The following is a 23,053-nucleotide window of genomic DNA, read 5'->3' on the forward strand; positions in this document are numbered from 1 at the left end:
GAAACGTCATCCATCCGTGTCCTTCAGAGATGCTGCCCAATCTGCTGAGTTTGTGTGTCTTTCTTCATTTTTCAATGATAATGAAGGAATTAGGGGGGGGGAGGGGAGAAGTGGGGAAATGGGATGGAGGAGGAAGGTCAGAGGAATGGGATGGAGGAGGTGGGTCAGAGACTATAAACTTGGCTTTTACCTTCTTTCATCGAGTGCCAACAGCAGGAACAAAATCCTGGATCGTTTGCAAGGAAGAAATCATTAATTCGGTGTGGGGAAAGGGTCGGTCGGTACTGGGGGTTTGTTTTAACGGATGAGATTTGTTTCTTGCAGAATCCTATCCTTAACTTCCTTTCAAGTGAGTGAGGGGGAGGCAGATAATTTGATCTGGTTATGTTGCTGATAATTGATAAAGCATCGGCCAGTTTGCGTTGCTCTCTCTCGGGATCACAGGGAAAGGAGTACTGTACACTCTTTCCGCCAACCGTCCCAGCCGGGGGAAGAAATGCAATAAATTCTGCTGCCGCAGGTAATAATGGTTACGCGATTTCCCAGAATGCAAGGCGGCTGGGAAAGAGCCCCATCTGAGCGTCTTTGTTGGCACTGCCTTCCAGGGCAGGCTGGGCACTGCTCTCCTGGGTCCTTGTGCCCACCGAGCACTGTTGGAGAACTCTTAGCACCACCAATCTTATTTTGGATAGACACAAAAAGCTGGAGTAGCTCAGCGGGTCAGGCAGCATCTCTGGAGAGAAGGATCAAGACCCTTCTTCAGATTTGGTTCGGTATAATTATTCTCAGCCAACATCACTTTTTTATCAAATTACTTTTTGAAATTTGGCGTGAAGGTGTTGTAATAGTATTCTTTTAAAAACTCAAATCTAAACTCAGATCTTATCGAAACGTATAAGATTATTAAAGGGTTGGACACGTTAGAGGCAGGAAACATGTTCCCAATGTTGGGGGAGTCCAGAACAAGGGGCCACAGTTTAAGAATAAGGGGTAGGCCATTTAGAACGGAGATGAGGAAAAACCTTTTCAGTCAGAGAGTTGTGAATTTGTGGAATTCTCTGCCTCAGAAGGCAGTGGAGGCCAATTCTCTGAATGCATTCAAGAGAGAGCTAGATAGAGCTCTTAAGGATAGCGGAGTCAGGGGGTATGGGGAGAAGGCAGGAACGGAGTACTGATTGAGAATGATCAGCCATGATCACATTGAATGATAGTGCTGGCTCGAAGGGCCGAATGGCCTCCTCCTGCACCTATTGTCTATTGTCTATTGTCTGCCCTCTGCCCCACTGTGCCGCTTTGTAAGAGCTCTAAAAAATGTCATTGCTTCTCCTCCTTTATGGACGTGAATTAAATTATTCATCCTACTTTTTAAAAAAATTCTCAAACCACAACACTACAACTACAGTACAAGGGTCTGAGGAAACCTTGCACCAACAGACTGCAACAGAAATGTATCCAACAGGGACCATTGATAAAGCTGGGATTGAATTCAATTGCAACAGCTTGTAATTGTAACAATTTTCATTTAAAAAATAATTTGCACTACTAACAACATAATTAGTGCAACAATTTGCAGTAATAACAATTTGCAACTGGGACAATTTATATTTAAAACGTGTCGCCGTTGTAACAATTTATTCATGAGGACTAACGCTGTACAGTATTTAAAACAGGTACCTAAACAAATAACCTCACAAATTTATAAAAGTAAAGACCTATGGGAAAAAGAGTGTCAAAGTGCGATCTACTCCAAGCCTCCTTTGCAACAAATAAGAGGTCAGAGTCTCTTAGAGTCATAGAGTCCTACAGCACAGAAAGAGGCCCTTCGGCCCATCGTGTCCGCGCCGCCCGTTACCAACACAGTCTAATTTTAATCCCATTTTCCCGCATTTGGACCGTAGCCCTGAATGTTGTAGCATTTCAAGTGCCCATCCAAATGCCTCTTAAACGTTGTGAGTGTTCCCGCCTCCACCACCACCCCAGGCAGTGAGTTCCAGACTCCAACCACCCTCTGGGTGAAAAAATTCTTTCTCACATCCCCCCGAAACCTCCCTCCCCTTACCCTGTATCTATGTCCCCTCGTTGTTGAACCTTTCACCAGTGGAAGAAGTTCCCCGCCATCTACCTTATCTATGCCCCTCATGATCTTGTACACCTCGATCATGTCCCCTCTCAGCCTTCTCTGCTCCAGGGAAAACAACCCCAGTCTGCTCAGTCTCTCCTCATAGCCGAGGCCCTTCTCTTGGAGAGTCACAGAGTCATACAGCATGGAAACTGGCCCTTCAGGCCAACTTGCCCACGCCGACCAACTTGCCCCATCTACACTAGTGTTTGACCCATATCCTTCTAAACCTATCACATCCATGTACCTGTCCGAATGTCTTTTAAACGTTGTAAAAGTACCTGCTTCCACTACCTCCTCTGGCAGCTCATTCCATATACCCACCACGCAAATTTTTTCCCTCGCGTTCCTATTAAATCTTTCCCACCTCACCTTACACCTATGTGCGCTGGTCCTTGAATATGCTGGTGGCCTTATCGAGGCAGTGTGATGTGCAGATGGAGTCAATAGAAGGGAGGTTTCTTTGTGTAATGGTCTGGGCTGCATCCATAATTCTCTGCAATTTCTTGCAGTCTTGGATGGAGCTGTTCCCAAACCATGCTGTGATGCATGGTCACCCTGCGACAGGAAAGATGCCATTAGGCTGGAAAGACTGCAGAGAAGATTTACGAGGATGTCGAGAGAGTCAAAAGTGCTTTATTGTCACGTGTCCCAGACAGAACAATGAAATTCTTACTTGCTGCAGCATAACAGAATATGTAAGCACAGTACACTGTAAACAATATGATAAACGAGAGAAAGAAAAGTAAAAAAGGAAAAGAGAGAAAGAGAGAAAGAAAGAAAGCAAGAAAGAAAGAAAGAAAGAAAGAAAGAAAGAAAGAAAGAAAGAAAGAAAGAGAAAGAAGAAAAAAATAGAAGAAAAAAAAGGTAAGTGTATATATACACACACTCACAAGTACATACACACACACACACACATATATATATATATACAAAAACATGAGGAAAATAGATAGGGGGTTGCACAGAGTAGGGAAATCAAGAACTAATGGGTTTAAGTAGAGAGGGGAAAGATTAAATAGGAACCCAAAGGGCAACTTATTCAAGCAGGGGCTGCTGAGTATATGGAATGAACTGCAAGAAGTGGTAGTCGAGGCAGGCACAATAATAAATTAAAAAGACATTTGGAAAAGGTACATGGATAGGAAACGTTTAGATGGGGGTGAGAAATTGTGCCACTTGTTATGATGCTCACCACCAGCAGATGGCAGAAGAGCTCCACCAGTAGATGTTGACCTATTGCATTCCTTTAGCGCCCTTCAGAACCTTCACGCCTTCCCAAGGAGCTGCACAGTCTTCAACATACTTCAGGGAACGCAGCAGTCATCTATTGCACAGCAAGATCCCAGTAACAGGACAAAGACTCTCCTACCAGCCTCTCCCACACCCGACACGCAATCATTCCTCCTTACAGTGGGCTGTATCTGGTACCAGGAAAAATAATTAATAGGAACCTGATGGAGAACATTTTCACACAAAGGGTGGTGGGTGTATGGAAGGAGCTGCCAGAGGAGGTAGCAGGCACTCTAACAGCATTTAAAAGACAATTGGACAAGTACATGAATAGGAAAGGTTCAGAGGGATATGGGCCAAATGCGGGCAAGTGGGACTAGTAGATGGTGCAGCATCTGAGTTGGGCTGTAGTTGTGCTGTTTGACAACGCACGCCTCCAGATTCAGGGATGGTATCTTTCCAGCTGTTATCAACTGAACCATCCTATCAACAACTAGAGAGCGTTCGTGACCTCCCATCCGCCTCACAGGAGACCCTCAGACTATCTTTAATCGGACATACTGGGCATTATCTTGCACTAAACGTTATTCCCTTTGTCCTGTATTTGTACACTGGACAGCTTGATTGTAATCATGCACAGTTTTTCCGCTAACTGGATAGCATGCAACAAAAAAAGCTTTTCACTGTACCTCGGTACACGTGACAATAATAAATTAAACCAAACAAAACTCTATGGCTCCAATGCAGGGTCTCAGACTGAAATATCCCCACAGTTAGACAGTACTATGGGGGGTGGTCTTGAAGGACCATCATCTGTAGGGCTACAGACCCAGTGTGGGATGGTGGGACTAGTCTGTGGGAGATCTTTACTGACCAGCACAGTCCCAATGGGCTGAATGGCCTTCCTCTGTGTTTTCTGAGAGCTCATTGATCTATGAAATTGAGAAAATGCATTTGGAACCTTTGGTTTTTCAATGATTCCCTACTCTTCATCTCTTTCTCTACGGTAAAAACAAAGGATAAATCTTCATTGAGGACCTTGCCCATCTCCTGCAGCTCCACACAGAGATGGACGCTGAAGGGCCCCATTTTCTATCCAGTTACCCTTTCCCCCTTAATTTACTTATAGAATCTCTGCATGCTCCACAATCTTATTTGCCAGAGCCATCTCCTGCTGCATTTCTGCCCTACTGATTTCTGTCTTAAATATGCTCCTCAATCCCCTAAACTCCTCCAGGGATGACAATAGACAATAGGTGCAGGAGTAGGCCATTCAGCCCTTCGAGCCAGCACCGCCATTCAATGCGATCATGGCTGATCACTTAATCCCAGCCACCTATACCTGCCCCATGCTCATTCTTCCTGATCACAGCCTCAATTTCTCTCGTCGTCCAGGGTTCCTTCCAGGCATCCCTTTGGGCCTGTTTCCACGCTGCATCTCTAAACTAAACTAAACTTCGAGTAGTTTCCTATTGTAGACACAAAACGTTGGAGTAACTCAGCAGGACTGGCAGATCAGTCTGAAGAAGGGTCTCGATCCGAAACGTCACTCATTCCTTCTCTCCAGAGATGCTGCCTGTCCTGCTGAGTTACCACTTCAGCATTTTGTGTCTACCTTTGATTTAAACCAGCATCTGCAGTTCTTTCCCGTTGTGTTCCACCTGCTACAGTGACACCCACACACCAGGCTGTGTGTCTTTCAATCCAAGCACGCCCGCATCCTAAGACTGTGACTCCTGATTCTGGACACGACACAGGTCCATATTCCTTCCTGACCCCCCTTTACCTCCTCCCTACTCACGTTCCCTCTGTTTGCCTCTCCACAGAGGCCGCCCGACTTGCTGAGTGTTTTGCTGGGGCTTTGCACAAGGGACGAGGGGGGATGTTTGCCTGAGCTGACGTTCGATATTTCAGGGGGTCACAGTCTTCGGGCGCAGGCACTCTTTGATTGAAAGATACAGCGGGGAAACAGGCCCTTCGGCCCACCGAGTTCGTGCCGACCATCGATCGCCAGTTCACAATGGTTCTGTATTATCCCGCTTTCTCATCCACTCCCTATAAACTAGGAGCAATAGACAGAGCCCAATTACGTCTAAAATCCTCTAGATGAAATAACTTGAATCTTTTTAGCTGGTCACACAAGTGACTGTCCCTAGGATGAACACTACAGGCTTGGAATGAGAATAGAGAAGGAGAAACTAAGATAAGCTGGAGAGAAGTGGAGGCAGGGTTGGAATAGTTAATTCAATCATTGCGAATACTCCCAAATGAATTGCTGGGACCATTTTAAAGCTCGTCTTCCAAGGAATGAGGTGGAGCACGCAAAGAGAGGCAGCAGCTCTGGAAAGTAAAGAGTTCACAAACAGCAAACATTTCCAGGCCAAAAATAGAAATCCCGCACAGTTAGTCCTGGACATGAAAATAACCTTTGGAGGACATGGTCTCTGAGAGGTTACTGCTTTCATTGGTCGTGCCCTGGAGTGTGTCGGAGAACTTGAGATCTGGGAGTCTAGGTTCACGGTTTCCTGTACGTGGCGAGTCAGGTGGACGGAAAGCGTTTGGCACGCTTGGCTTCATTGGTAGTGCCCTGGAGAGTGTCGGAGAACTTGAGATCTGGGAGTCCAGGTTCACGGTTCCCTGTACATGGTGAGTCAGGCGGACAGGGCGGTGAAGAAGGCGTTTGGCACGCTTGCCTTCATTGGGAATGGTGTAGAGTACAAAAGTTGGGACATCATGATGCAGCTGTACAAGTCGTTGGTGAGACCACACTTGGAGTTCTGTGCGTAGGCAGGAACTGCAGATGCTGGTTTACACCAAAGAAAGACACAAGATGTTGGAGTAACTCAATGGGACAGGTTGCAACCCTGGAGAGGAATGGGTGATGTTACGGGTCGAGACCCTTCTTCAGACTGAGAGTAAGGGGAGAGGGAGACACAGAGATATGGAAGGGTAAGGTGTGAAAATGAGATATCAAAGGGGACAAAGCTCAAAGCAAAGAAAATGTAGAATAGATCATTGTTAGCTCGGGGAAATTGACAACGAGGAACATAAAGATAAAAATTAATCAGGAGGACAGTCAGACTGGTTGGAGAACTAGGATGGGAGAGGGTTGGGAAGGCAAGGGTTACTTGAAGTTAGAGAAATCAATATTCATACCACTGGGTTGTAAGCTGCCCAAGCGAAATATGAGGTGGTGTTCCTCCAATTTGCCAGTACTGTGTGCAGTTCAGTCGCCCAGCTGCAGGAAGGATGTCATTGGGTGAAAGGGTCCAGAAGAGACTCACCAGGATGTTACCTGGGCTTGTGGGCTTGAGTTACAGGGAGAGGTTGGATAGGCTGGGACTTTATCTTTGGCACGTAGGAGGCTGAGGGGTGATCTTATTGAGGTGGACAAGATCATGTGGGGCATGGATAAAGTGAGCACTCACAGTCTTTTTCCCCGTAGAGGATTCTAAAACTAGAGGGCACAGGCTTAAGATGCGAAGGGAGAGATTTACTGTAAGAGGGACCTCAGGGGCAACTTTTTCACTCAGAGGGTGATCCGTATCTGGAATGAGATGCCAGAGGAAGCTGTAGAAGCCGATACAATCACGACTATTGAAAGACATTGGGGCAGAGATGTGGATAGGAAAGGTTCAGAGGGATAAGGGCCAAATGCAGGCAGGTGGGACTATTTCCATGTCGTACTGCTCCATGACTCTGTGACGGGCGAGGAGATTTGGGACCGAGATGGAGAGGCCAGTGAACCTGCTGAGTCATAGAGTTACACAGCACGGAAACAGGCCCTTCAGCCCATACCGACGAAGATGCTCTGTCTAAGCCAGCCCCATCTGCCTGCTAAACCTTTCCTATCCATGTATCCATCCAAACGTCTTCTAAATGCTATTATAATTTAGTGCCTTCCTCAACTACCTCCTCTGGCAGCTAGTTCCATATACCCACCACCCTCTGGGTGAAAAAGTAGCCCCTCAGGTTCCTATTAAAACTTTCCCCCTCTCACCTTAAATCTATATCCTCTGATTCTTAATTCCCCTATTCTGGGTTAAAGACTTTGTGCATTCACCCTATCTATTCCCCTCATGATCTTGTACACGTTGGTGTAGTGCAGAATAACATTAGGAATATACTTCACCCTCTGCCTTCAATACCATTATACCATCCAAGCTTATCACCAAACTATCGGGACTTGGTGTCAGCATTCATCTCTGCAACTGGATCCTCGACTTCCTGACCAACAGACCCCAATCAGTGAGGGTGGGGACAAATCATCCTCCACGATAATCCTCAACACGGGGGCTCCACAAGGATGCGTTCTCAGACCCCTTCTTTACTCCTTGTACACCCACGACTGCGCAGCCATGTACAAATCTAATTCAATTGTCAAATTCCCAGACGACACCATCATTGTGGGCCGGATATCAAATAGTGATGAGACGGAGTACAGGAAGGAGATTGAGAACCTCGTGTCCTGGTGTCGAGACAACAACCTTTCTCTCATCGTCAGCAAGTGATCGACTTCAGGAAGTGAGGCGGTACACATACCCTAGTTTGCATTGACGGTGCCAAAGTAGAGATGGTTGAAAACTTCAAATTCTGAGGAGTCAATATCACCAACTACTTCTCCTGGACCACCCATATTGAAACAACGACCGAGAAAGCACACCGCGCCTCTACTTCCTTTGAAGGCTTAGGAAGTTTGGCATATCGCCTACAACTCTCACCAACTTCTACAGATGCACCATAGAAAGCATTTTATCGGGATGCATCGCAGCTTGGTTTGGGAACAGCTGCATCCAAGATCGCAATAAATTGCAGCGAATTGTGGACGCAGCCCAGACCATCACACAAACCAACCTCCCTTCTATTGACTCCATTTACACCTCACGCTGCATCGGCAAGGCCCGCAGCATAATTAAGGACGAGTCGTGCCCTGACCAGTCCCCATTCTCCCCTCTCCCATCAGGCAAAAGGTATCGAAGTGTGAAAACGCACACCTCCAGATTCAGGGACAGTTTCTTCCCAGCTGTTATCAGACAACTGAATCATCCTACCGCAACCAGAGAGCTGTGCTGAACTACTATCTACCTCTTTGATGACCCTTACACTATCCTTGATAGGACTTTGGTGGCTTTACCTGCACTAAGCATTATTCCCTTATCATGTATCTATACAATGTAAATGGGTCAATCAGAAACATAGAAAATAGGTGCAGGAGGAGGCCATTTGGCCCTTTGAGCCAGCACCGCCATTCATTATGATCATGGCTGATCATCTACAATTAGTAATCTGTGCCTGCCTTCTCCCCATATCCCTTGATTCCACTAGCCCCTAGAGCTCTACCTAACTCTCTTTTTAATTCATCCAGTGAATTGGCCTCCACTACCTTCTGTGGCAGAGAATTCAACAAAGTCACAACTCTCTGGGTAAAAACGTTTCTTCTCACCTCAGTTTCAAATGGCCTTTATTCTTAGACTGTGTCCCCTGGTTCTGGACTCCAACATTGGGAACATTTTTGCTGCATCTGGCTTGTCTAGTCCTTTTATAATTTTATACATCTCTATAAGATCCCCTCTCATCCTTCCAAACTCCAGTGAATACAAGCCTAGTCTTTCCAATCTTTCCTCATATGACAGTCCCTCCATCCCAGGGATTAACCTCGTGAACCTACGCTGCACTGCCTCAATAGCTAGGACGTCCTTCCTCAAATTAGGAGACCAAAACTGCCCAGATGTGGTCTCACCAGGGCCCTCTACAACTGCAGAAGGACTTCTTTGCTCCTGTACTCAAATCCTCTCGTTATGAAGACTAACATGCCATTGGCTTTCTTCACTGCCTGCTGTACCTGCACGCTTACTTTCAGTAACTGGTGTACAAGGACACCAAGGTCTCATTGCACTTCTCCTTTACCTAATCTGACACCATTGAGATAATAATCTGCTTCCTTATTTTTGCCGCCAAAGTGGATTGTAATCATGTGTTATGATTCTCTGGCATTCAAGAGAGAGCTGGATAGAGCTCTTAAGGATAGCGGAGTCAGGGGGTATGGGGAGAAGGCAGGAACGGGGTACTGATTGAGAATGATCAGCCATGATCACATTGAATGGCGGTGCTGGCTCGAAGGGCCGAATGGCCTCCTCCTGCACCTATTGTCTATTGTTATTTTTCTGCTGACTGCAACAAAAGCTTTTCACTGTACCTCGGTAGGGGTGACAATAAACTAAAAACCAATGAGGAGGGAGCAGGGATTATGGTCCTGTGATGCATTATCAATCTTGACCAATGGTGTAGCAGGCTTGTGGGGCCGAATGGCCTGTCCTGCTGTGAGTCTGGAACCATTGCAAGACAAGTCTGTGAGAGGGAATGAGTTGGAAGCAAACTGATCAGAGTGGTGGGAGAGCTCTCCCATGAGCTGGCAGGGGCTCCAGTGGCCGTGGCGTGGTGAGTGTGCGAGACTGAAATGCAAGTTGTTGGAGAAGTATGGGGAGGGGTGGGTTCGAAACCCGTGCACGCCGTCAATTGTAGTCAGCAGCTGTGAAGATCCAGAGGGGAACAGAGTCTCAGACCATCTCGTCGTGTAGGTGGGAGGGAGAGAGAGAGAGAGAGAGAGACAGACAGAGAGAGAGACAGAGAGAGAGACAGAGAGAGAGGGGAGAACAGAATTTTCCTTCTTCCTCCCTCGGCACTGTATGTTGGAGGCGCTGTGTTGAGAGAGAGAGAGAGAGAGAGAGAGAGAGAGAGGAGGAGGAGAGGGGGGGAGAGAGAGAGAAGGAGAGAGAGAGAGAGAGAAGGAGAGAGAGAGAAGGAGAGAGAGAGAAGGAGAGAGAGAGAAGGAGAGAGAGAGAAGGAGAGAGAGAGAAGGAGAGAGAGAAGGAGAGAGAGAGAGAGAAGAGAGAGAGAGAAGGAGAGAGAGAGAGAGAGAGAGAGAGAGAGGAGAGAAGGAGAGAGAGAGGAGAGAGAGAGAGAGAGAGAGAGCAGCGTCCATCCCATTCACTGGAGAAACATCAGTGGATCTAGTGCCAATCTCTCCACTCCATCAGCAGTATCTGAGAGTGGGGAGAGGAGAGAGAGACGGACAAGGCAAGAGAGCAACATAGACACACACAGAGAGAGAGAGAGCGAGAGCGAAGGCATCGTCCGACAACGCCAAGGCAGGGTAAGATGAGTTTCAACGTCCTATAGACCACTCATGCCGGGCACTAATCTGACCAGAGCTGTGGTATCTGTAAGCCTCGCTTACAAAATATATTGCACGCCTTTTGTTTGGTCTCCGTTGTCAATTGCACGTTTTGAAGTCAACGCGTTCGGTTTCTGCGGCTTTTGTGTGTGTTAATTGTTGGATAGTTTAGCGGTGGGCACATGAAAGGCTGGAAAATGGGACGGTTGTACGGGAGGGAGAGGGAGAAAGAGGTGAGTGGAGGGGGGGAGAGAGGGAGCAGGAGATAGGGAGGGATGGATGGATGGAGAGAGGGAGGGATGGAGAGAGAGGGAGGGATGGTGAAGGGAGGGATGGTGAGTGGAGGGGGAGAAGGAGAGAGAGAGAGAGGGAGGGATGGTGAGTGGAGGGAGGGGGAGAATGAGATGGGGATGGAGAGTGAGAGAGAGTGAGAGGGAGAGATGGGAAGGAGATAGGGAGAGAAGGGGGAATGGAGGTGTTTAGGGATGGGGGAGCGAATTGGAGGCAGTTAGGGAGGGAGAGAGAGAAGGAGAAAAAGAGGGGTTGGGAGAGGGGAAGGTGAGAGGGAGAGATGGATTGAGGAAGAGCGAGAGAGGGGAAGGGAGACATAAAGGGTGGGAGGGAGGGATGAGAGGGTAATTGTCTGTCAAGGGCAGGATGATTTATATGCTTGTGTCTGTATGCTGCCTGACCCGCTGAGCTACTCCAGCACTTTGTGTCTATCTTTGGTATAAACCAGCATCTGCAGTCCTTTGCTTCTTTTGAAGTTTGGAGGGATATGGGCCAAACACAGGCAAATGGGACTAGCTGCTAGGCAACTTGGTCAGCATGGACAAGTTGGGCCGAAGGGCCTGAATTCATGCTCTGTGGCCCCCCTCCTGGGACCGGCCAGCGATGCTGTGGGTGCTCACCCGAGCACCCAGCCACTCACCAGCTCCCTCTTCCCCAATGGGTCGGCTCAATGCTCACGACTCGACTTCCTTGTACCCCCCCCCAGCTTCACCTGGTGCTGTAGACCTCCCCCCCCCCCCCCACGCCCCCCTTACAAAAATCGATCCTGACAGCGGGTGCTGTCTGTACGGAGTTTGTACGTTCTCACTGTGACGGCGTGGGTTTTCTCCGGGCGCTCCGGTTTGCTCCCACATTCTCAAGATGTACAGGTTTGTAGGTTAATTTGGCTTTGATGTAAATTGTAACCTGTCCCTCGTGTGTAGGATAGTGATTGCTGGTCGGCACAGAGTCGGTGGGCCGAAGGGCCTGTTTCCATGCTGTATCTCCAAAGTCTAAAAGTAATTATCTGATCTGCTTGGACAGCATGCTATTCACTGTACTACAGTATGCGTGACAATAATAAACCTAAACCTAAATAGAAGCTCTCCAGACCTTTATTCCCTCCTCATCTCATCAGGCAGCGCAGCTAACCTGTTTAGAAGCTGCGCCCCTTCTCAAGAAGGGTCCTGACCTAAAATGTCACCTATCCATGTTCTCCATTGATGCTGCCTGACTTTAAACGTTAGAGGTACAGCATGGAAATAGGACCTTCAGCCCACCGAGAGTCTGTGCCGACCGCTGATCATCACGTACACTAGCACTCTCCTACACACTAGGACAAATGACAGAATCCAATTAACCTGCACGTCTTTGGAGTGTGGGAGGAAACCGGGGCACCTGGAGGAAACCCACACGGTCACCGGGAGAACGTGCGAACTCTGTACAGACTGCACCCGAGGTCAAGATCGAACCCGGGTCCCTGACGCTGTAAGGCAGCAACTCTACCGCTGCACCACTGTGCCGCCCACTGAGTTAGTCCAGTATTCTATCTCTCTCTCTCTCTCTCTCTCTCTCTCTCTCTCTCTCTCTCTCTCTCTCTCTCTCTCTCTCTCTGTTCTGAGCCTCTCTCGTGCCTTTTCTCTTTTGCAGATGAAGTCTGCAGGGACGAGCCTGCCGGAGCTGTTCACCGATAGCTACTGTAACACCTGCAATGCACAACTCATCTCCCAGTCCCAGAGGGTGGCACACTACGAGGTGAGGCATGTGTCCGACACACTGACTGACCCCAACAGTCATCGAGCCACACCACACCACACAGGAGCAGGCCCTTCGGTCCGCCATGCCCATGTCAACCATCATATATTCATTTAGTCTATAGTGTCCACAGATGTTAGAGATACAGCACGGAAACAGGCCAAGCAAATCCGTGCTGACCAGCGGCCTCCTCGTACATTAGCACTATCCTACGCGCGGGGGACAATTTTACAACATTCCAAGGCCAGTTAACCTCCAAACCCGCACGTCTTTAGAGTGCGGGAGGAAACCGGAGAACCCAGAGAAAACGCATGCGGTCACAGGGAGAACTTGCAAACTCCATACAGACAGCACCCGCAGAGCCCAGGTCTCTGGCGCTGTATAGCAGCAACTCGACCGCTGCGATACTGTGCTGCCCTCTGTGGAGGGAATGGAATAATGACATTTCGGGTCAGGACCCTTCTTCAGACCCAAAATGCCATCTTTCCATTTCGCAATGCAAACGCGGCCTGCCCCACTGAGTTCCTCCAGCACTTTGTGTTTTACACAGGTTCCAGCATCTGCAGTTCCTTGTATCTCCATTCAATCGCATTTTTCTCTCCCTCTCTCTCTCTCTCTCTCTCTCTCTCACTTGTAAATACCTTTTCCTCATCTGTCGACAACCTCCTTGTTGAAAATTCAGTGCAGCCACCCTAAATATAATCGCGGTGCTGTTTGCTAACGGCCAGCTGTTAGCTGCTTCATAAAGATTTGTAAACCTCAGCTATTGCTAAGTGAATTGTAAAACATACGCAATAAACAATTACACATAGACTACCGCATTAAAACATATTCTTTGGAGGATGCATGAGAGAAAAGCAACTGCATCATATTTTGCTCCCTGCAGAGTTTCACTGAGACAGTGGAGAAAGTAGCGTCACAGGTAGACAGAGTGGTGAAGAAGGCTTTTGGCACGCCGGCCGGCCGGCCTTCATGAGTCAGTCAATGAGTAGAGAAAGAATGGGCTTATATTCACTGGAATTCAGAAGGATGAGAGGGGATCTTATAGAAACATATTAAATTATTAAGGGATTGGACAGTCTAGATGCAGAAAAAATGGTCCCGATGTTGGTGGAGTCCAGAACCAGGCGTCACAGTTTAAGAATAAGGGGTAGGCCATTTAGGACTAAGATGAGGAAAACCTTTTTCATCCGGAAAGTTGTGAATCTGTGGAATTCTCTGCCTCAGAAGGCAGTGGAGGCCAATTCACTGGATGTATTCAAGAGAGAGTTGGATAGAGCTCTTGCGCCTGACGGAATCAAGGGGTATGGGGAGAAAGCAGGAACGGGTTACTGATTCTGAATGATCAGCCATGATCATATTGAATGGCCTACTCCTGCACCTATTTTCTATGTTTCCATGTTTGTATGAAATTGGTACATAATGTTACAGTGGTACAGGATGTTGGTGACACAGCACTTGGAGTATTGTGTTCAGTTTGATCACAGAATTTGGTAACAGAATATGTAAATATGGTACTCTAAACAATATAATAAACAAAAAGAAAGTTGAGTGTGTGTGTGTGTGTGTATATATATATATGTGTGTGTGTGTAAAATATGTATGTGTGGATGTTGGTGACACACATATACATACACATATATTATACACACGCACACGTATATGTAGAAGATTTACGAGGATGCTGCTGGAACTTGGGGGGGGCCTGAAAGATTGGGCAGGCTAGGGATTTATTTCTCGGAGTGCAAGAGGATGAGACTTAATCTTTTTGAGGTGTATAAAATCATGAGGGGAATTGATAGGGTGAATGCACAGAGTTCTTTTTTTCCCCGATGGAAGGGAATCAAGAACCATAGGTTTGTGAGAGGGGAAAGATTTAATAGGAACCTGAGGGGTAACATTTTCACATAATAGGTGCATGGAACCAGGTGAGGTAGGTTCATTAACAACATTAAAAAGACACATGGATAGGAAAGATTTAATAGGAACCTGAGGGGTAACATTTTCATATATTAGGTGCATGGAACGAGCTGCCAAATGAGGTAGGTTTATTAACAACATTAAAAAGACACATGGATAGGAAAGGTTTAGAGGGTAGGGGTCAAATGCAGGCATAGGATTAAGGTGAGTGAGGAAAGATTTTTAATAAGTGCCTGGGGGGCAACATTTTTCAGGCAGAGGATGGTGGGTATATGGAAGGAGCTGCCAGAGGAGGTGGTGTCACGTATAGAGTGAGTGCTGCAACTGTGTAGAATATATAGTCTACAACTCGCAATAACTTTTCAACGTTACCATGAAAGGTTATTGCAAACTTGAGAAACCACTCTTCTACTTGCTGCAAACAGTCTAACTTGGCGTGTGGCTATGTTTCATTCTTTTCCCATTAACCAAAAGACTCTTTCAAATACCTTGTTGTAAACTATTGTATCTGCCTCTGCCACCACCCTCTGGAGGCAGATACGATAGTGGTGTTTATGCGGCTTTCAGATAGGCGCGTGGACATGCAGGGAATTGGGGGGGGGGGGGGGGAATATGGATCACGTGCAGGCTGGGGAGGTTAGTTTAATTCGCCATCATGTTCGGCGTGGACATTGTGGGCCGAGGGGCCTGTTTCTGTGCGGTGCTGATCTATGTTGTATGTTCTATTCCCTCAGAGCAAGAAACACGCCAACAAGGTTCGCCTGTACTACATGTTACATCCTGAGGATGGTGGTCCCCCTTCCAAAAAGCTACGACCCGACAATCCAGTAAGTAACCGTGACCCATTCCTCCCCCTCGCCACCAAGGTACTCCCCTTACACTTCTCCCCTTCTTGGTCGCGACGTTTGGCTTAGTTTAGTTTAGTTTAGTTTAGTTTAGTGATACATCACAGAAACGGGCCCTTCAGCCCACCGAGTCCGCGCCAACCACCCTTCACCCATTCACGCTAGTTCTATCCTACACTCTCGGGGCAACGTACAGATTTAAATTGACAATTTAATTGTACAATTTAACCTACAAACCTGCATGTCTTTGGAATGTGGGAGGATACTGGAGCACCTGGGAAAAACCCACACGGTCACAGGGAGAACGTGCAAACTCCATACAGACAGAACTCATAGCCAGGATCAAACCCGGGTCTCTGGTGCTGTAAGGCAGCACCTCTACCACTGCCCCACTCTGCCGCCCCATGCCATGGAGTAGTTCAACGTGGACAATACTCACGGCCCATATTGCTCTAAGCCTTTCCTATCTATGTACCTGTCCAAATGTCTTTTAAATGTTATTATTGTACCTGCTTCAACTACCTCCTCATTCCATAAATGCACCACCCTCTGAGTGATAAAGTTCCCCCTCAGATTCCTGTTAAACCTTTCCCCTCTCACTTGGCCCTCGACTACCTTTGATCAGACTTTACTGGACGTTAACTTGCACTAAATGTTATTCCGTTTTTCAATGTGTCTGTACGCTGTGGACGGCTTGATTGTAATCATGTGTAGACTTTTCATTGACTGGATAGCACGCAGATCTATCAGCTCCAATCGTCTTAGTTCCCTTGCCACTGGAATTAGTTGATTGATTTGTGAAGGACCTTGTGCTTCTTGGAGTGCAACATCAATTACACGTTAAACAAACACACGCACAGGCGTCTTCGTTCTTCGGAACGCAGACTATCATCATCGACCTCGAGGGATAGCCACCACGGCGACGACTAAATTAAAAATAAAAACGAAAACTACTAAACCTATGTCTGCTGGTTCTTGATTTCCCCGCCCTGGCTAAAAGACTGTGCATTCACCCTATCTGTTCCCCTCATTATTTTGAGATCATCCCTTGGCCTCTGGCGCGCCAAGGTATAAAGTCCTAGCCTGCCCAACCTCTCCCTGTAGCTCAGGCCCTCAAGGCCTGGCAACATCCTCCCAAATCCTCTCTTCACTCTTTCCAGCTTCACGCCATCCTTGCTCCCGCAGAGTGACTGGAACCGAACACAACAAACACTCTAAGCCTCGGTTGTTCATTAAAGCCCCACTGTTTTAAAAATAAAACCATGGCCCCACTGTGCTGCACTATGTGTGCCTTGTGCATTAATGCAGCATTAGACTGATGTCTTCGCGAGCAGTGGAACAAGGCTCCCGTGGAGCTGAGCTAATGTAACTGGGCCTCGAAACACCAAACCTTGGCTCATCCCCACCACTCATCCCCTTTCAAAAGTAGGCCTGTCTCCATGGGATACCGTGAGCGGAATATGATCTGGCATCTGAATGACGCTGAGCTTCTGTGATGACCGTGAGACTGTGCAGTGTTTTAGCTTTGTGATCCCCTGTGAGAGCTTTCTCCTCTCAGCTGCTACGCATTTCAATCCATTTTATTAATATTTCCTCTCAGTTGAAATATTGATGCTATGCTCTCCTGTCTACGGGGTGTTGGGATGGGAGACCTGTGTCAGATGTGCACATGTGCTGATGTGTGTAAAATAAGTCTATGTTCCAGAGCCGCACAGCACAGAAACAGGCTCTTCAGCCCACCTCGCCCAAGCCGACCGGGATGCCTCATCTAGTTCAGTTTATTACTATTGCATGTGAACTGAGGTACAGTGAAAAGCTTTTTTATTGTGTGCTACTAGTCAGCGGAAAGACTATACATGAATTCAATCAAGCTGCCCCCAGTGTGCAGATACAGGATAAACGTGCAGATACAGGATACAGGATAAAGGGAATAACGTTTAGTGCAAGATAAAGTCCAGTAAAATCCGATTAATGATAGTTCGAAGGTATCCAATGAGGTAGATGGGAGGTCAGGACCGCTCTCTAACTGGCGATAGGATGGTTCAGTTGCCTGATAACAGCTGTGAAGAAAGTGTCCCTGAATCTGGAGGTGTGCGTTTTCACACTTCTGTACCTCTTGCCTGATGGGGGAGGGGAGACGAGGGAGTGACTGAGGTGAGACTGGTCCTTGATTGTGCTGGTGGTCTATGCTAATTCAATTTGTCCACGTTTGGCCCATATCTTTCTAAACCGTTACAATCCATGTACATGTATGTGTGTGTGTGTTATGCTGGTGTGGACATGTCCATCTGTGTATCTCTGTGCACGGGAGAATGTGTGTAATGGTTTGTATGTGTGTGTTTATATGCAGGCATGAGTCTGCACCAATGTGTGTGTTTTGCTGCATGTCTGTGTGAGTGTGCACGGCGTGCACCTTCTTGCACCTGTGTGCGCTGTGTGGCATGCATACATGTTGCTACATGCACATTTGCATGCATGTCTTTAGCGTTGGTGTGTGCCAGTCTACATGCATTGCATAGGGGTGTGTGTATGATCCTGTGCGTACATGTGCCCGTACATACGTGCACACATATGCAGTGTGAGATTTTACATTGGACAAGCTGCCTGTTCTGGGCATCATGCCCACGTCATGGATCCAGCGTGAAGAATGGAAAGCTTCCCATGACTTCCCACCAACTGCTGTCTCCCTGTAACTGCCCACAAGATTGGTTCTAAATCAGTCTGGAGAGGTCAGACACAAGGAACTGCAGATGCTGGAATCGTGCCGAAAACTAGTCCCACCTTTGTTCATACTCCTCCGAACCTGTCCTATGCATGTAGTTTAATGCAGTTAATGCATGCAGTTAATCTGAGTTTCATTTCCATCTCCTCTTCGATTTAATTACTGTCTTCACTCCCTGCATCTCCATGCATATCAATTCTTCAATCCGTAACGACAAGTATTTCCATGGCATTACTACCTTACGTAGCCCCCTCTTCCCACTCCCCGTTTATTCCCAGAACCACCTCCTTGATTCCGTCACTATTTCCATCTCTCAACCCTTGTAATTTATCAGTTAAAGAAATTCAATAAACCGGAGATGCTAAATATCAGAAATAAAAACACAAAATGCTGGGAACCGCATCTGGTCAAACAGCATCTTTGGAAAGAGAAATGGTGGACATTTTAGATCTGGAGCCCTTCATCAGAACCGAGAAGTCCAGGGCCTGAAGTATTAACTCTGTTTCTCCTTCACGGATGCTGCCTAACCTGCTGAGTGTTTCCAGCAATTTATGTTCTTGTAATTTTTCAGACTGTTTTATCATGTAACCATCTTCTGTGCCCTTGTCCCAAGTAAACCTTTCCTCCCGCAATGCTTGGAAATTTGTGCTGAAAGTTCAACCTCTTGAATGGATAAGGTTGAGCAGGTGCTTTGGTCCATGTCCATTCAACAAGGTTGACTGAAATGCGTTGAACATGACCCGGCCCGGCTCTGTCAGAATGGCTCGCTCCAAAATCGCCCAGGAAGGCAGAAGTCCCAGGGCACCTCCAGAAGCAACTCAGCCATATCTGCAAAGCAGTTCTGATCCCTCCATCTCTTCTTCCCCTTTGTTATCAGACTTCTGCATGGTCCACTGCCCAATCCATCACTGGCTCTGACCTCCCCAACATCGAAAGGATTTACTGGAGGATCACCCCTGACATCATGAGTGCTAGAGTAACTCAGAGGGTCAGGCAGCATCTGTGGAGAACATGGACAGGCGATATTTTGGAACGGGACCCTTCTTCAGACTGAGAGATGTCAGTGAGATGAAAGGACCAACTCCCCCTCCCACTCCCAGCCTGACCTTTCTGTCCTGGGCCGCCTCCATTGCCAGAGTGAGGCCCAGCGCAAATTGGAGGGATATGCTTAGGTTTCCTCCCACATCCCACAGACATGCATGTTTGTAGGTTAAATGGCTTCTATAAATTGTCCCTAGTGTGCAGAATGGGTGATTGCTGGTCGGCGCAGACTCGGTGGGCCGAAGGGCCTGTTTCCACGCTGTATCTGTAAACTAAGTGAAACGCCTGGAGGAAACCCACCCGGTCACAGAGAGAGAGAATGTGCAAACTCCACACACGGACAGCACCCGAGGTCAGGATCGAACCCGGGTTTCTGGCACTGTGAGGCAGCAGCTCTATCAGCCGCACCATTGTGCCACCCCACAGCCCCTTCACAGGCACCGATCTCACCCCCTGCCCACCACAGGTAGGCAGTAACTCAGAGCTGAGATTGTAATTAGAGCAGCTGTGATCTAATTAAACGGAGGCGGCATCTGAAATAATTAACAAATAATTGCCATTGAGGGCATCCCGATGTGAGATAATTTGTTCCCACAGAGAGTGCACCACAACATTGGGCTTAATTGGCTGCTGAAGGCCTTGTCTCACCCATAGATCATGAGAACCTCTGCCGGAAACTTTCAACCACTTTTACTTTTGTTATCTACGTTTGAAAGGTGCCCAGGGTAAAACAAACAAGCTTTAGTTTAGTTTAGTTTAGTGTCACATGTACCGAGGTACAATGAAAAAGCTTATTGTGGCACGCTATCCAGTCAGCAGGGAGACAATACATGATGACAATCGAGCCGTCCACAGTGTACAGATACTGGATAAAGGGAATAAATCAGCAGAGGTTTAAAAGAGTGGAGTGATTGTCACGAGTGATTGCAGATCCACTTCTGTGACCAGTACGCAAAGAGTCGCCTGGTGTCGGCACCACCTTGGTCACTGGTAGTGCAGTGAGCACTGGTCAGTATCCATGCCTGACTGGAATTTTTGCGCCATCCTCTGGCCTGCTGTTTTCCAGAGAGGGAGCTCACTGAAGGCCGCTCGGAAACATCAATGTATCCATCCACTCTGCACCCTCCCCGCCACTAGTTTCGGATTGAGCAAGTATACAACTTTCAGAAACAATGGTTCAATGGTGCTTTATCTGCCACATGTGAGTTCTGTAAATCACTTGACATGTTCCATTGGATTGAGCACTGGGGGACAGCTGGCTTTAGCTACTAGCTCCCAAATTACACCAGGTAAAGGAGAGGGACGTAACATATAGAGAGTTCTCCAGTTTTAGGTAACTGACCTTGCGGCAGCATAGAGTTGCTGCCTTAGAGTGCCAGAGACCCGGGTTTGATCCTGACAACGGGTGCTGTCTGTACGGAGTTTGTACGTTCTCCCTGTGACCGCGTGCATTTTCTCCAGATGCTCTGGTTTCCTCCCATGTTCCAAAGACGTACAGGTTTGGCTTTGGTAAAATTGTCAATTGTTCCTAGTGTGTAAGATGGTGTTAGTGTTCGGGGTGATAGATGGTCAGCACGGACTCAGTGGGCCGAAGGGCTTATTTTTGTGCTGTCTAGACTAAACCTATTAACCGTACAACTGAAGAATGAAGTGTTTTTTCATCACCTGCACCGGCTATGAACTGGAACAACGGAATTCTGGCTTGCTGGAGCGATGCAGCATGTCCTCCAGAGATACTGCCTGACCTGCTGAGTTACTCCAGCACTTTGTGTCTTATTTTGTAAACCAGCATCTGCAGTTCCTTGTTTCTACATACCCCATTTAAGCTAGTCCCATTTGCCCACACTTGCCCAGTATCCCTCTAAACCTTTCCTCTCCATATACTATGTCTAATTGTTATGTTATAGTACTTGTCTCAACCTCCTCGTTCCATATACCCACCACCCTCTGTGTGACGAAGTTGCCCCTCAGACTCCTATTAAATCTTTGCCCTCTCACCTCAACCCCGTGTCCTCTGGTTCTTGATTCCCCTACCCTGGGTAACTAGATTCCGTGCCGCGCCCTAGCCCGTGTCTCGCAGTCTGCATCGCCACTCAGTGTGTTGAAGTCGGCTGCACACTGCACAGTGTCACCTTGAGAGAGGTGTGATCGCCGCACGCAAATCTACAGCTTGCTCCAGAGATGTCATGTTCTTGGAGATGCCCTCCCCCGATAAGTGTGGCGTGGGTATTTTTAGAAGGCATGTAATTTAATTTCAGACTGCCTGGGTCCCATGCATTAAATGATAGTCATGCATTTTTGATTTCTTCGCTTCCTGCTGACTCCCTTTAATTTGCTGTTCTTGCACCATTCCAGCCATCGCCCGGGTGGGATTTGCTGGCTCTGCGTTAAAGGTGTGTGCGCGCGTGCGCACACATGTACATGTGCACGAGTGTGCGCATGCATGTGTACGTGTGTTTGCGCGTGTGTACGTGCATGTGTACGCGCGTGGTCAAGAGAGGTTTATTGTCATATATATCCCGAAACAGAACGATGAAATTCTTACTTGCAGCAGTGCAGCAGGTAGTGCGCAAGTATAGAAGTTGCAGTTGTATAAGATGTTACTGAGGCCACATTTAGGGTATTGTGTTCAGCTCTGGGCACCATGTGATAGGAAAGATGTTGTCAAGCTGGAAAGGGTGCAAAGGTTTCCGAGGATGTCGCCAGAACTCGAGGGCCTGAGGTATAGGTAGAGGTTGAGCAGGCTAGGACTTTATTCCTTAGACCGTAGAAAGACGAGGGGTGATCTTATAGAGGTGTGCAAAATCGTGAGAAGAACAGATTGGGTAAACGCAGAGTCTCTTGCCCAGAATAGGGGAATCGAGAACCAAAGGATGTCGGTTTAAGGTGAGTGGGGAAAGATTTAATAGGAACCTGTAGGGTATCTTTTTCACACAGGGAGTGGTGGGTATATGGAGTGAGCTTAGGATATTGTCAGTTTAAACGACCCTTTCAATTCCAGGCTTGCACAGACACACAGACATGCAGTTACACACACATTAGTATACGCACACACACATTAGAACACACACATAGAGGCACATTTACACAGACATCGCACAGGTACACACATAACTGACGCACTTACACAGCCACACACATACAAACACACACACAAGCAGACTGTGTAAATTGCCGCTAGTGTGCAGGGAGTGGATGAGAACGTGGGATAACAGAACTAGTGTGAATGGTTGATCGATGGTCGGTGTGGACTCGGTGGGCCGAAGGGCCTGTTTCCATACTGTACCTTTCAATTATTCAAAAGGACCACGGGAATTGTTGTTCCTGCAAACAATGGCGTGTTTTATTGGGATATTCCGAGGCTTTTCCACGGAAGCTGACACACATTTTGGTGTTTGTTCCAATCGTGAATCAGCTATGCTGATCGTTCCCCGGGGCCATGTGTGACACAAAGCATGTCGCAGTCACTTGACATATCTATTGATGGGCAGCCACAGTAGTCACGTAGGAAACACAACAGCAGGATCCAACCAGGCAGCCGCCTTATAAACACCAACCGTTCTCTACCTGTAATGCCGTCTTAGGGGTGAATATCAGAGGCAACAAAAGATGTTTCTAATTGGGTAGGAAGGAACTGCAGCTGCTGGTTTACTTCGAAGGTAGGCACAAAATGTTGGGGCAACTCCGAGATCTTCGGTTTCCTCCCACACTCCAAAGACGTACAGGTATGTAGGTTAATTGACTGGGTAAATGTAAAAAAATTGTCCCTAGTGTGTGTAGGATAGTGTTAATGTACGGGGATCGCTGGGCGGTGCAGACTTGGTGGGCCGAAAAGGCCTGTTTCCGCGCTGTATCTGAAATATGAAGGGAGGAGGGGGGTTGAGGAGAGAGGGGAGGAGGGGGGAGGACAGGGTGCTGCACCAATGCAGGAGAGGTTTGGGCCCAACGGGTCCACTTTGTCTAGTGTCCTTTAA

The 23,053-nt window shown here is 47.5% G+C and overlaps 1 pseudogene across 1 annotated transcript in view; it reads left to right on the forward strand.

Moving 5' to 3' along the window:
• The first annotated feature begins 426 nt into the window (after window positions 1-426).
• The window catches only part of LOC144600909 (zinc finger matrin-type protein 4-like), a 143,386-nt pseudogene continuing 120,759 nt past the window's right edge, over window positions 427-23,053 (forward strand). The window contains exons 1-3 of the transcript XR_013548196.1: window positions 427-520; window positions 12,447-12,551; window positions 15,206-15,298. The product of XR_013548196.1 is annotated as a zinc finger matrin-type protein 4-like (transcript). The remainder of the gene's footprint in view (window positions 521-12,446; window positions 12,552-15,205; window positions 15,299-23,053) is intronic.

This window comes from Rhinoraja longicauda, chromosome 16, assembly GCF_053455715.1.
Source record: "Rhinoraja longicauda isolate Sanriku21f chromosome 16, sRhiLon1.1, whole genome shotgun sequence".
Lineage (NCBI taxonomy): Eukaryota > Metazoa > Chordata > Chondrichthyes > Rajiformes > Arhynchobatidae > Rhinoraja > Rhinoraja longicauda.